Below are 12,597 nucleotides of genomic sequence, written 5' to 3' on the forward strand. Positions count from 1 at the left end.
CACAAAACCTTTACCCAAATACTCATAGTGGTTTTATTCATAAAACCCCAAAGAGGAAATTTCCCAAATGACCGTCAACCGATGAGTAGATAAACACAAGGGAACATTATTTGGCCATGAAAAGGAATGAAGTAGTGATTCATGCTACAACATAAATGAACCTTAAGAAGATTTTGCTAAGTGAAAAAAACCAGACATTGGGATCATATATTATTCTTTTTATACAAAATGTCCAGAGTACACAAATCTGTGGAGATAAAAAGGAAGTTAGTGGTTACCTAGGGCTTGGAGTAGGTAAGTAAAGGGCACAGGATTTCTTTTTGGGGAGATGAAAATGTTCTAAAATAGATTGTGGTGATGGTTGCACAACTCTATGACTATTAAAACCTATTGAATTGTGCACTTTAAATGGGTGAGTTGTGGTATATGAATTATATCTCAATAAAGCTGTTACAAAAGTCAGTGGAAAAAAATGTCGCAGGTTGGGGGGAACGGAGAGGAAAACCAGATAAGTTTAAAAGAGACTCACTGAAAAATCATTCTTCACACTTACACTTGTGTTCAGTGTTTCTTTTCTTTAACTTGACCTTGTCCTCTTGGTCCCACCGGACACCTACTTTGGGCAAGGGTATCCTCATATCTAACTGCCCGGACTGGAAAAAAGGTGTCAGCGTATGACTAAAAAGAATTCAGTGAAACCCCAGGTAGGGTAAAACACATTACTTAATTCCTTACTACCATCTGACTAACTATGCAAAGTAAAAAATGTCCAGCTTCAAATAGAAATCACCTTTTTCTTTTCTTTTGTTTTAAAGTAAACTCTACCCCCAATGTGGGACTGGAACTCCCCACCAGAGATCAGGAGTTGCATGCTGTACTGACTGAGCCAGCGAGGCACCCGTAGAAATCACCTTTTTCATCAAATGGCTTCACCAACCTCTTTAGAATCCAGGTACCAAGTCGTATTCCTTTCTCTACCTCTTTCTTCCTCTTCCATTATCTCAAATACATTTTCTTTTTATCTTGCCCCCATGCTTGCTCACCATCCTCATGGCAAGCCAGCACTCTCTCTTTACAAAGTTGATCTGATCAAAACTTTTCACACTTACAATGATACCCCATTGTCTACATAAAGATTTTCAAAGACCCTAACCCTACTGGAGTGAATATTAGATGTCATGAACATCAGTCCATGTAAATGGATCTCCTGTGCTGAGAATACGAGACACTTCACCATGTCCTAGCATTCTGGGTAGTGTATGATCTGGTCTCCTTTGTTTCTACTCTTCCACTCCTGATGTCCTCATGGAAAGCTAGATTCCCCACATACAAGCTGACACTTTCAGTTCCATGTCTTTGAGTGTGATGTTCCCCTCTGTCAGAAATTCCTCTTCCTCCTTCCCTTCTCCCAGCTCTGCCTGTTCAAGCTCTACCTCCCCAGTGAAACTTCCCAGATACTGCCAAGGTCAAGTTCTTGCTCTTCATGAATTCCCATAGCCAGGCCACCCTGCCCATAACATTTGTGGGCCTCCAGGGCAAGAGTAATTGGAGACCCTTGCAACATAGTCTAAACATTAAAAGTTGCAATTTAAGGTAATAAACTGTTACAGGTGGTACAGGGAGAATTGGCCCACATTTCCAAGTCTTCCCACCGATAGTCCCTACAGGTAGTCATTCCTTGGCCACTTCTTGGGCCACCCCGGCACACCCCAGATGTGCAGTCTACACTTGGGAAGATCGATAAGGGCTGGGATGTCAGATACCCAGAACATATTCTAAAAGTGGGAGGAATCTCAGGCTGCTGGTGGGCATGTCTCTTTGGTCCAGAATAGGGCCTTCTAGAACTCAGAGCTCAGGGCAGGAGTCTAAGGTCATATCCTTTTTAAGGTACCATTCAACACTTTCCACCTTGCCTTCTTGTTATTTCCATACACTTGAGCCTTACCAAACTAGAAGCATCTTGAGAATGAGATCAGTGTCTAATTCATGCTTTAGCCTTTATGGGGCTTAGCAGTCCTCATTTAGAGCTTCAATAAATAGTAGATACATAAATGTAGCAATAAATAATTGATGTGGAATTTTTGTAATGCTTAAGTATTTTTATTACCCCTGATAGGATCAATAGTAGATGTCACAAACATCAATTCAGCCAAATGGCATTCAAAGAGTCTCCTGTGCTAAGACTGTGAATCACTTTAGCAAAGGCCCAGTCAACACTGCCCTAAAAAATCTATAGGAGAGGTCATAAAGAGAGCATAGTATACTATTTAAAATGTTTACTCCCAAAAGATTGATTGTATTAAAAAATAAGTGTCCAGTATAATGTTCTTCCATCAGAGATCTTTTCAGGGTGATTTATATTCACTCTTCACTTGGATATCCTCAGTTCAAGACTAGAAGTGAAAGGGGTTATTATCCGTGATCCATCAACTGAGTCTTTCATGAATAGCTTTCTTCATTCCCCTGTCTTGTACTAAATATAATTATTTTTAATTTTTTTAAATGTTTATTTATTTTTGAGAGGGATTGAGAGAGAAAGAGAGAGAGAGGCAGGGGCAGAGAGAGATGGAGACACAGAATCTGAAGCAGGCTCTAGGCTCAGAGCTGTCAGCAAAGAGCTCCATGCAGGGCTCAAACTCACAGATTCCAAGGTCATGACCTGAGCCAAAGTTGGACACTTAACCTACTGAGCCACTCAGGCACCCCTAAATATAATTTTTAATATGTAACCATTTATTGAGCAGTCGCCTCAATGAGGTACAAATAAAATATTGGTTTTTAAATAACTCCCTTGCAACAATCAAATCTATATGTTCTATTCCTTAATGATATTTCAAGGACAGTCCTTGGATTTAGTTATTTTCAGTTATTAAACATTACACACATACCCCACTCCAGATCAGTTTAAAATGTTGGTCTCATCTCTTCCAGACTTCCTTAGATAAATGAGGCAGCCATTAATTCCTTTACTCCTGTCCGTGCATTGGAGCTTCTTCCCTGTTGGGATAGGGAAGCAGGATCAGGATGAAATGGGCAAACATATCATTCTGACCTGGGTGCGTGATCTCAGATCCTCTTGACTATTGTTTGTCTGGTCAACACTGACTGGTTGCACTTAGGTAGATGTCAAATGTTAGCTCTCTGTTGGGCACATGAGTGATGTTTTTAGTAGCTCTGAAGGATTTCTGCAGTGCACACTTCTTTGAAGTGGGAGTGCTGTCCCTGGCCTGACTTCTTGCAAACCCCCTTAGCTCCATCACTGACAGTATACCCAAAGGTATACCCAAAGGTCTCCACAGGGAGACCACACTCTTAGGTGAAATTCTAGCAAGTGTGGCCTCCTTTTGACCAGGGGAGATTCAGGCAGGGTCTGCCTTATGGTTGTACGAGCTGTGCTGTAGCACGTTGTCCACTACTTAGAAGGGTCCCATGCTTGGTTTGATGTTTTGCTGGCACCATCTTGAAATTCTTATTTTTGAACAAGAGGTTCCACATTTTCTTTGGCACTGGGCCCTGCCAGCCCCAGACTCAGGCAGGCATCCTTACTGCACCAGAGTGGCCATATAAGATGCTCCACTGTCCCCCCCCATCCCATCAATTTTTCCATTTCTCTCCAATCCCCTTTCCTTTTTCAGACAGATCAACAAGTCTGACATACCAAGTACCAAGCTGCCTCCAATTAGGAGATTCAAGGTCAGAGCTCCTTGTCTCATGAGTACTACCACTCCTTACAGGTTCCCTTCCAAAATATCCTCCACGGAGACAAGAAAAAAGCTCTATGACCCCTCACTACCTCACTAAGCTGAAAATGGGCAACTCTTCCAGCTCACCATAATTTTCTATGGAGAAAATTATATTTTCTATGGAGAATCTTTTTCTATGGAGAATCTATGGATTTGTTCTCTAATGAATATAAATTAGGCATTTATACTTCCTGCTGGGAAATTTGGGGCTAAAAAATGCTTGTGTACTTGAGATCTCCAGATATAAGCTGGAAAACGATAGTGGATGGTATTGGGGAGAATATAGAAAGAGAATCTCATAACTATCCTCACCCACTGTTGTGAGCTAGATCCTGCGGTCACCATCCAAATATCCATCACCTTTCTCCCATGTCCAACAGCCTGAATTAACACCACACCCCAATTCCAAACATGGTTCCTGAGTAGTCTAAACCAGTGTTTCTCAAACTTTAGTGTGTATAACCATCCGGAGAGTTAAAACACAGATCCCTGGGCCTCATCCCCAGAGATTCTGATTTAGCAGGTCTGGGGTGGAGCTTACTAGCATTTCTGAAAGGGGAACTGTATGTGGCCACAGGTAGGAGGCAAGGTTGAAACAAGCATTCACTAATGGGAGGCCTTGCTGAGAAAATGTCTTATTTTTCTTTCTTTTTTTTTTTTTCAATGTTTATTTATTTTTGAGAGAGAGAGGAAGTGAGCTGGGAGGGGCAGAGAGAGAGGGGAACAGAGGATCTGAAGCAGGCTCCATGCTGACAACAGAGAGCCCAACGTGGGGCTCAAACCCACAAACTGTGAGATCATGACCTGAGCCAAAGTCAGACACTCAACCAACTGAGCCACCCAGGAGCCCCTCATTTTTATTTCAAAAGAATCTCAAACACAGAAAAGTTACACGGAGAGTACACAACTTTGACCCCAAATCAGCATTTTTATAATTTGTCATGTCTGTTTATCATTGTCTTGCTCTACACACACACACACACACACACACAATTTATTTTCAGAATTGTTTGAATGTAGGTTGAATACATCATACCCATGTACGTCTTAATAATTCATGTATTTCTAAGAACAAAGAGATTCTCTTACACACTAGTCCCCCCTTATATATTCCAAGACCCCCAGTGGATGCTTAAAGCCACAGATATTACCATACCCTATATATGCTATGTTTTTTCATATACATACATACATACATACATACCTATGATAAAGTTTAATTTATAAGTTAGGCACAGTGAGACATGAACAATGACTAATAATAAAAGACCAATTATAATAATATATTGTAATAAATTTATGTGAATATGGCATCTTTCTCACAAAATACCTTATCATACCATACTTACACTTTTTCTTCTTGTGATGATGTGACATGACAAATGCCTATGTGATGAGATGAAGTGAGGTGAATGACATAGGCATAGTGACATAGTGTCGGGCTACTGACCTTCTGATGATTTGTCAGGAAGACCATCTGCTTCTAAACTACAGTTGACCATGGGTAACTGAAATCATCATGGAAAATGAAACCAGGGATAAGGGGGGAACTACTGTATATTCAGAGTACAACAATCAAGTTCAGAAAATGTAACATTGATCTAAAACTTTAATCTGTTACCCATATTCCAATGTATCCATTGTCCAAACGGTGTTCTTTAAAGCAGTTTGTTCCTCCGGCACAGAAACCCATTCAGGATCACATGTAGCATTTAGTTGTCAAATCTCCTTAGTCTCTTTTCATCTGTACCAATTCCTCAGCCATCCTTTGTCTTTAGTGACATTGCCATTTTTTAAGAATACAGGCCCTTTATTTGTAGGATATTCCTAAATTTGGATTTGTCTTGCATCTCTTCATAATTAGATGAAGTTAAGCATTTTCAGTCAGAATACTATATAAGTGATGATGTCTTCTTCCCCAGGTACCATCTGCCACCCTTGTGATGATATTAATTTTAACCACTGTCAAAGACAGTATGTAGGATAGGAGTTTAGGAATAATCTCAAACCAGATCTCTTTTTAAGGTATGGTTCATAAGAAACAATCTGTTAGCCTGGGAAAACTCTGGAAATGCAGGCCAATCTCAAAGCAGCAGCAAGTCTGATTTTCCTGCCAAGAATGCCGTCCAGCCCATCTCATGACCCTTAACCTCTCTGTTTCCAAAGCTGGAGTGTGACATCAGTCTACTTTATTTCCCTACCTGCAGAGGCCAAACAGCAAGCTCCCCAAGTGGAGCCTTTGAAGTTCCTCCCACTAGACTAGATGTGAGTGTCAACCACCACCTTCTCCCCTCCACACCCGGGTCCTCTCCCATGCACTGAGGTGGGGCAGGACAGAACACAGACACAACTCACTACAAAGCACTTGCCATCAAAAAATTCTCTCTTATCTCCAACAGCTCAGCTGTTTTATATCTTTGGTCTGGGAGCAGAGCTTTTAAGCATTATAGCCCCAGTTTTCAAATATTTTCTTTTAAAATTTGCATCTTGGTCTCATTGTATTTTGATGCCTCCAATGAGACTCCCAAATTAGCATCCTATTAAACTTCCAACTTATTTGATAGGGTCATAGCTCTTAGAGGTATTTACACTACTTGCCGTTGAATTGCTCATGGCCTCGTTCCAATAACAAAGAAGAATGGAAATTTTAAAGAAAAATATATGGATATTTCAAATCTTGCCTACTTCAATTTACAATGATTCTTCCTAAATATAATTTCATGCTTCCATCTATATAGCAGGATAGCATTTATCAATCACTTCAGAGGATCTCATACCTCTATACCAAAATTTTTAAGAATGCAACATCACGTAGAACTGATTTTAGTTTTAATTTGCCTTTTGCCAGTCTTTACCAAAAGAATAATCACCAAGGTTTCATTTTCCTTAACTATAAAATGAGGGAAATAATGGTGCCCACCTCCTACGCTCCTTGTGAGGTTTAAATTAGAAAATACACTTAAAGGGCTTGGCACGTTACCTGCCACAAAGTAAGCGCTCAATATATGCTAATTATTTTTGTGATTATCATTATCTGAGAGAAAAGCAATACTGAAGGTCATAAGAAAACCAAGTATCAGAGATATTGTGACCCATTCAAGAGGACGCACTAGTGACTGAGCCAGCACTAGCCTGTCTCCAGAGACTCTGAGTCAACAGCTCTTTCATTTACACATCAGTCCCTTCAGTAAACAGTAGTAAATGCTTGATAACTATTGAAATTTTGATCTCTTTCAGGGAGATTTGGATTTTTTTTAAAGTCTATAAGAGAAAGAAATCGAATTTTTAACAGGAAAATTTCAGACATAATAGGGAAAACAAGTTTTGAGACCAAAAGAAAGAGAAGTGGCTAAATTTCCAGCATGGTGTTACAAAACCACCCAAAAATGTCACATGGGACCTCTGCCTTCTACAAGCTGACAGCTTTTATCTCTTCACGGAAGGGAGCAGATAAAACCCATACGGAAAACAGCCATCTGACACCAGAGAACGCTGTCATGCTTGCAGTCCCCTGGGTGATAATGGGGAAGATATACTCCAAACTTTGACCATCCCTCACCTCTTACAAACTTCTGGTGATCATAAGAAGGGCAGCTTGCCCTGTTAAGGTCCTAACATGCAAATTAAGAGAGACTTCTTAAACTGTAGTCCAGGTGCTAAGATCCCCCAGGATTTCTGAGCAGTCGCTCTTAAATGATTACTTCAGTATTTTAAACTGTCTTGATGAAGGGAAACAGACAAATAAGGCTAAACTCACCAGTAGTAAATGTCCATGGGAATAAAAGATTTCAGAACAAGTCTTGGTAGAGGGGAAAGATATAGACTGTGAGGAAGGAAACTAACATATATTAACAACATTCATGTTTGAATCTCTGTGCGGAGCACTCTTCATACAATACATAATAACCTCCAGGAGATAATCGCTATTTTAACCCCATTTTTTAAATGTTTATTTTTGAGAGAGAGGGGGCAGAGAATCAACAGTGGGCTCTGCACGGGTAGCAGAGAGCCTGACATGGGGCTCAAACCCACAAATCTCAAGATCATGACTTGAGCTGAAGTCGGATGCTTAACTGACTGAGCCACCCAGGCTCCCCATCCCCATTTTATAGCTGAAGAAACTGAGATTTAGAGAAACTAAGGAATCTATCCAAGATACCCCAATTAGTAAGATGCATGGAGAGAAAAGAGAAGATAGCACCATAATTCAGATAAGGGCAAAACCAGGGAAGATACTCAGAAGTCTTTTTTCCCACCCCCAGCCTCTTCCCCAAGTTTGCCTTGGTTTCCTCTCTTAAGTGTATATGGTAGGAATTGTAGTTCTGTGGGCTTGCTGTGTGCATTATTTCAGGCATATACCTCCTGGTTACCCAACCAAAACATGGGTTTGCTCAAGGCAAGAGCTCTGTCCTGTACTTCTCTTGCATATCCCCTCACACCCACACACAGTGCTGAAGTCATTAGTGCAGGAAATACTCTTGAATCCCGGTCATGCTGACTCCATTCCATGATCTGCTTAGGGCAAATGCTCTGGAAATGGGATCTTTCCATGGGCTTTTCAGTCTTTTTAAGTCATTTGGTGGTATGTGGGCCAAGTAAATATCTGAAGGACTAAGAGGAGCAAGATGAGTGTTTATTTAAATGATAGGCACATTTACAAAGCACCAAAGGAGTAAACTTCAGAGAGGTCAGAAGCTTGGGCCTCCTGAGGCGTGCTTCTGGAAATGTGACTTGCACTTAACCAGTCTCAGAGCAAACTCCTTAGAGGATGGGGAAAGGGAGGGGGGTAGGCTGGGGTGGCAGTGCTGTACCAGCTACGTGTGCAGGCAGGCACATGGCCACAGTCTTCAGGCCTGATTATTTGTAACAATTAGATATATGATAAAGGAAGCATCAAAAAGCAATGAGAAAGCATAAGATTACTCAAGAAATAATGTTGAGGTGATTATTTACTTATATGGAGAATACCAGTTTCGTATAGTTTTAGGATATCACATAATATGTTAAGATAAAAATAAATTTAGGTGCGGGTGCCTGGGTGACTCAGTGGGTTAAGCGACCAACTCTTGGTTTTGGCTCAGGTCATGATCTCACAGTTCCTGAGATAGAGGCCACATTGGGTTCCAAATTGGGATTCTCTTTCTTCCTCTCTGCCTCTCCCCTGCTCTCTCTCTCTCTCTCTCTCTGTCTCTAAATCAATTAATTAAGTAAATAAGTAATTGTTCAGGTGAATATATTATTACTCAATATTTCTAAAATATCCCCCCAAAATTGAATTTAAATTTAGCACTCTATGAATAAGTGATTTCTTAATTTAGAAATACATATGCCTTAATATAAAAATATAAAGCAATATATCAAGTAAGTGCGTTTCATACAACTTTTAATTTTTATGTCAAAACTCTAATAAAATTAAAAAGTAGACAACAAAATGAGAAAACTTTGCAACAATTGTTATATGCAAAAGATTGATTATAGGAAAGAAATTAAAGTAATGTAATAGTGAGATATCATTTCTCATGTATCAGATTAGCAAAATATTTTTTATTATAGTAACCAATGCTGATATTGAAACAGCCAATCTCATATCTTCTACAACCATTTTAAATGGCAAAATGGAACTACTGAATATATCCTAAGGGTATAATCCTACATTTGAAAAATACTTTATTCACAATTGTGTTTATCATAATATGAATAATAATAAACCTTGGTGGTAAATATTGCACAATAGCAAATGTAAGCTGTAGCAGCTGACATAATATGTAGCCAATAATTCTTATTAAGAATATGTAATAATATATAAAACGACTTATATCATGACTTTAAAAGCAGGATAAGGGCACCTGGGTGGCTCAGTCAGTTGAGTATCTGATTCTTAATTTCTGCTCAGGTTATGATCTCATGATTCATGAGATCAAGCCCTGGGTCAGGCTCTGCACTGATAGCACAGAACCTGTTTGAGATTCTCTCTCCTTTTCTCTCTGCCCCTCCCCTGCTCTCTCTCTCTCTCAATAAATATATAAACATTTAAAAAAAAATAAGGGCACCTGGGTGGCTCAGTCAGTTAAGTGTCCGACTTCAGCTCAGGTCATGATCTCACAGTTTGTGAGTTTGAGTCCTGCGTCAGGCTCTGTGCTGACAACTCAGAGCTGGAGCCTGCTTCAGATTCTGTGTCTCCCTCTCTCTGCCCCTCCCGAGCTTGCACTCTGTCTCTCTCTCTCTCTCAAAAATAAACATTAAAAAAATTAAAAATAAATAAAAATAAATAAAAAATAAAAGCAAGATAAAAGTTCATACTGAGTATGGTCACTAAAATGTAGGAAAAATAAACAACAAAAAAAAAGACTTGCATGATAAAACTATGGGTAATATTTTTTTACTTTTCTAATGTTTTAGAGAGTATATGTTACCTTTTAAATGGAAAATAAAAACACAGAAATAAATGACATCTGCTTTTAAGTTGAAAAATTTGAAAGAAGAAATTATGAGAAAGATTTTTCTTTTTTTTAAATTTTTTAATGTTCATTTATTTTTGAGAGAGAGAGAGAGAGAGAGACAGAGTGTGAGACAGAATCCAAAACAGGCTCCAGGCTCTGAGCTGTCAGCACAGAGCCTGACATGGGGCTCAAACTCACCAACTGTGAGATCATGATCTGAGGCAAAGTCGGATGCTTAACCAACTGAGCCACCCAGGTGCCCCATGAGAAAGGTTTTTCAAACAAAGTCTAAGTTAACACAGCAGAGTGAAGGCAGGACAGTAGAAGATGAAATTATCAGATTCGGTTGTGCAGCATACATGCTTGGAAACTTTTGGTTGTGGTGTTTTAATTAATCTTTTCCTATTAATGCACACTTTCAAGAAAATGTTGATCGTGTTCTATGTAGTGAGGTCATTAGTAGAGCACATACCTTCAAAGCATTTAAGTAACTCAGTTTTTGCTGGGCCAGTCTTCTGTCATCTTTCTGAACATCTCAGTAGAGAAAGGTGCCAAGTGAAAATTCAAGAAGCCTGTAGAATTTGAATCCACCCTTCTTGGCAGAAATGGATTTAAGACCGGAATGCCGTTGTCCATATCAGTGTTTGGAGTCTGCTTATTTCTGGGTACCATGTTCCAGGAAAGTATTGCCACTAAACTTGTTCCCATTTTTTTGCCTTAGCTATGGGCCTTGGGCTAAGCCATAATCTCCACTGCAATCTCTGCTTATCAAACTGGAACAGGCATGATATTGAATACACCTTGCAATAAATGACACAGAAATATTGATAGATAAAATGCTAAACTCTTTTCAATGGGAACCTCGTACAGATATTCAAATATGTGGGCCTAAACTCAGCTCAATCAGATTGTATCGCTCTTAAGAATGCTTTAAGACACTTGAACTAATCTAATCTAGTATCTTTCCTGTAGAGGTGAAGTTTACACTACAGAACACTGTTTGCCTTCAAATACTAACCCATCACAGCTGCTTCACTCTGACTTTCATTTCCCGGAAAGGATGGACACCTGCCTAAGACGTCACTTCTTACCCATGTTTGTATGTAAACTATGCTATCACAACACCAAGTTTTGAACACATGCTCACTTCCTTGTAGACTGTTTAAGAGTCTGTCTTTGCATTATAGAATTTCTGAGAGAATGTATAAATGGCAGTGGGTAGGACCAGAGGCTGACCAAGGAGCAGTGGTAGAAAGTTTAGGAAAACTTGTTAACAGCATCTGTTCTGTTTACTTCTGATGAACATGCTAATTTCCTCACAGGTTACAATTCTTCCATTCCCACAGCATTTGAAATATCCTTCCCATATGTCTAATACTAATACCTTATTATTTTAATATTATGCTGTCTCCTCCAATACACAGGCATACACATGCCCATGAAAATTTGTACCATATTGGTTTTTCAGCAGCTGTATTACAAGTCTACATTAAGTTTACATTCTTAGGGTTTTATCATCTGTCTTGCAGGCATTAGAATTTTCTTCCGACTTAACATTTACATGACCTTTTTTTCCTTCACAGACTTTCGTGTTGTCAGCCCTATACTTAGACCAAAGACAGGGATATGGAGAGAGAGGAGATCTCATTTTCTCTACTCTGACCCCTGCTGCAACATAGCCCACCAATCCAAGTGACATCATCCACCAGCACCATTCATGTTTATTTCCAATAGAGCTTTTGTCCTTTCTCAAGAGCCCTGTGAAGGTTTACGTTGCATTAGATGCTTTCATGTTGCTCCACTTCTGGGTAATTACCCATTTCTTCCACCAAATTGATGGAAATATCAGCCTCTATTTTCCCCCCCAAACTCAGTCTCTCTGTGCTCTTGTCATCCGTGACTAGGTCAACCTGGAACCAATAAGACAGGGTTTGGAAACAAACTAATTGTGTTGTATTCACCTAAAAATGTTCTTAAAAAGCAAGTAGACATGAACACTTTAGATGCTTTATTTTTTTTAATGTTTATTTATTTTTGAGACAGCAAGAGACAGAGCACGAGTGGGGTAGAGAAAGAGAGAGGGAGACACAGAATCTGAAGCAGACTCCAGGCTCTGGGCTGTCAGCACAGAACCGGACATGGGGCTCAAACTCATGAACCACAAAATCATGACCTGAGCTATGGTCAGATGCTTAACCACTTGAGCCACCCAGGTGCCCCTTAAATGCTTTAAATATAACCATTTATTCAAAGTTAAAGGGACATACTAGCATTTTATTTATTCCACAAATCTTTATTGACCACCTACTATGTGCCAGGAACTATGCACGTAGTTATTCCAGAAACTGTTTCTGCCCTCAAAAACTTTGACGTAAACATCCATTAGAAAGTGCCACCTGTTTTTGTAAGCCATG

The 12,597-nt window shown here is 39.6% G+C and overlaps 1 long non-coding RNA gene across 2 annotated transcripts in view; it reads left to right on the forward strand.

Annotated features, from left to right (window-relative positions):
• The first annotated feature begins 826 nt into the window (after positions 1-826).
• LOC116738199 overlaps positions 827-12,597 on the forward strand; it is a 57,938-nt gene continuing 46,167 nt past the window's right edge. For both annotated transcript variants that reach the window (XR_004343871.1, XR_004343872.1), the window contains exon 1: positions 827-952. This is a non-coding gene — a long non-coding RNA (uncharacterized LOC116738199). The remainder of the gene's footprint in view (positions 953-12,597) is intronic.

The sequence above is a fragment of the Lynx canadensis genome, chromosome B4 (genome assembly GCF_007474595.2).
Source record: "Lynx canadensis isolate LIC74 chromosome B4, mLynCan4.pri.v2, whole genome shotgun sequence".
NCBI lineage: Eukaryota > Metazoa > Chordata > Mammalia > Carnivora > Felidae > Lynx > Lynx canadensis.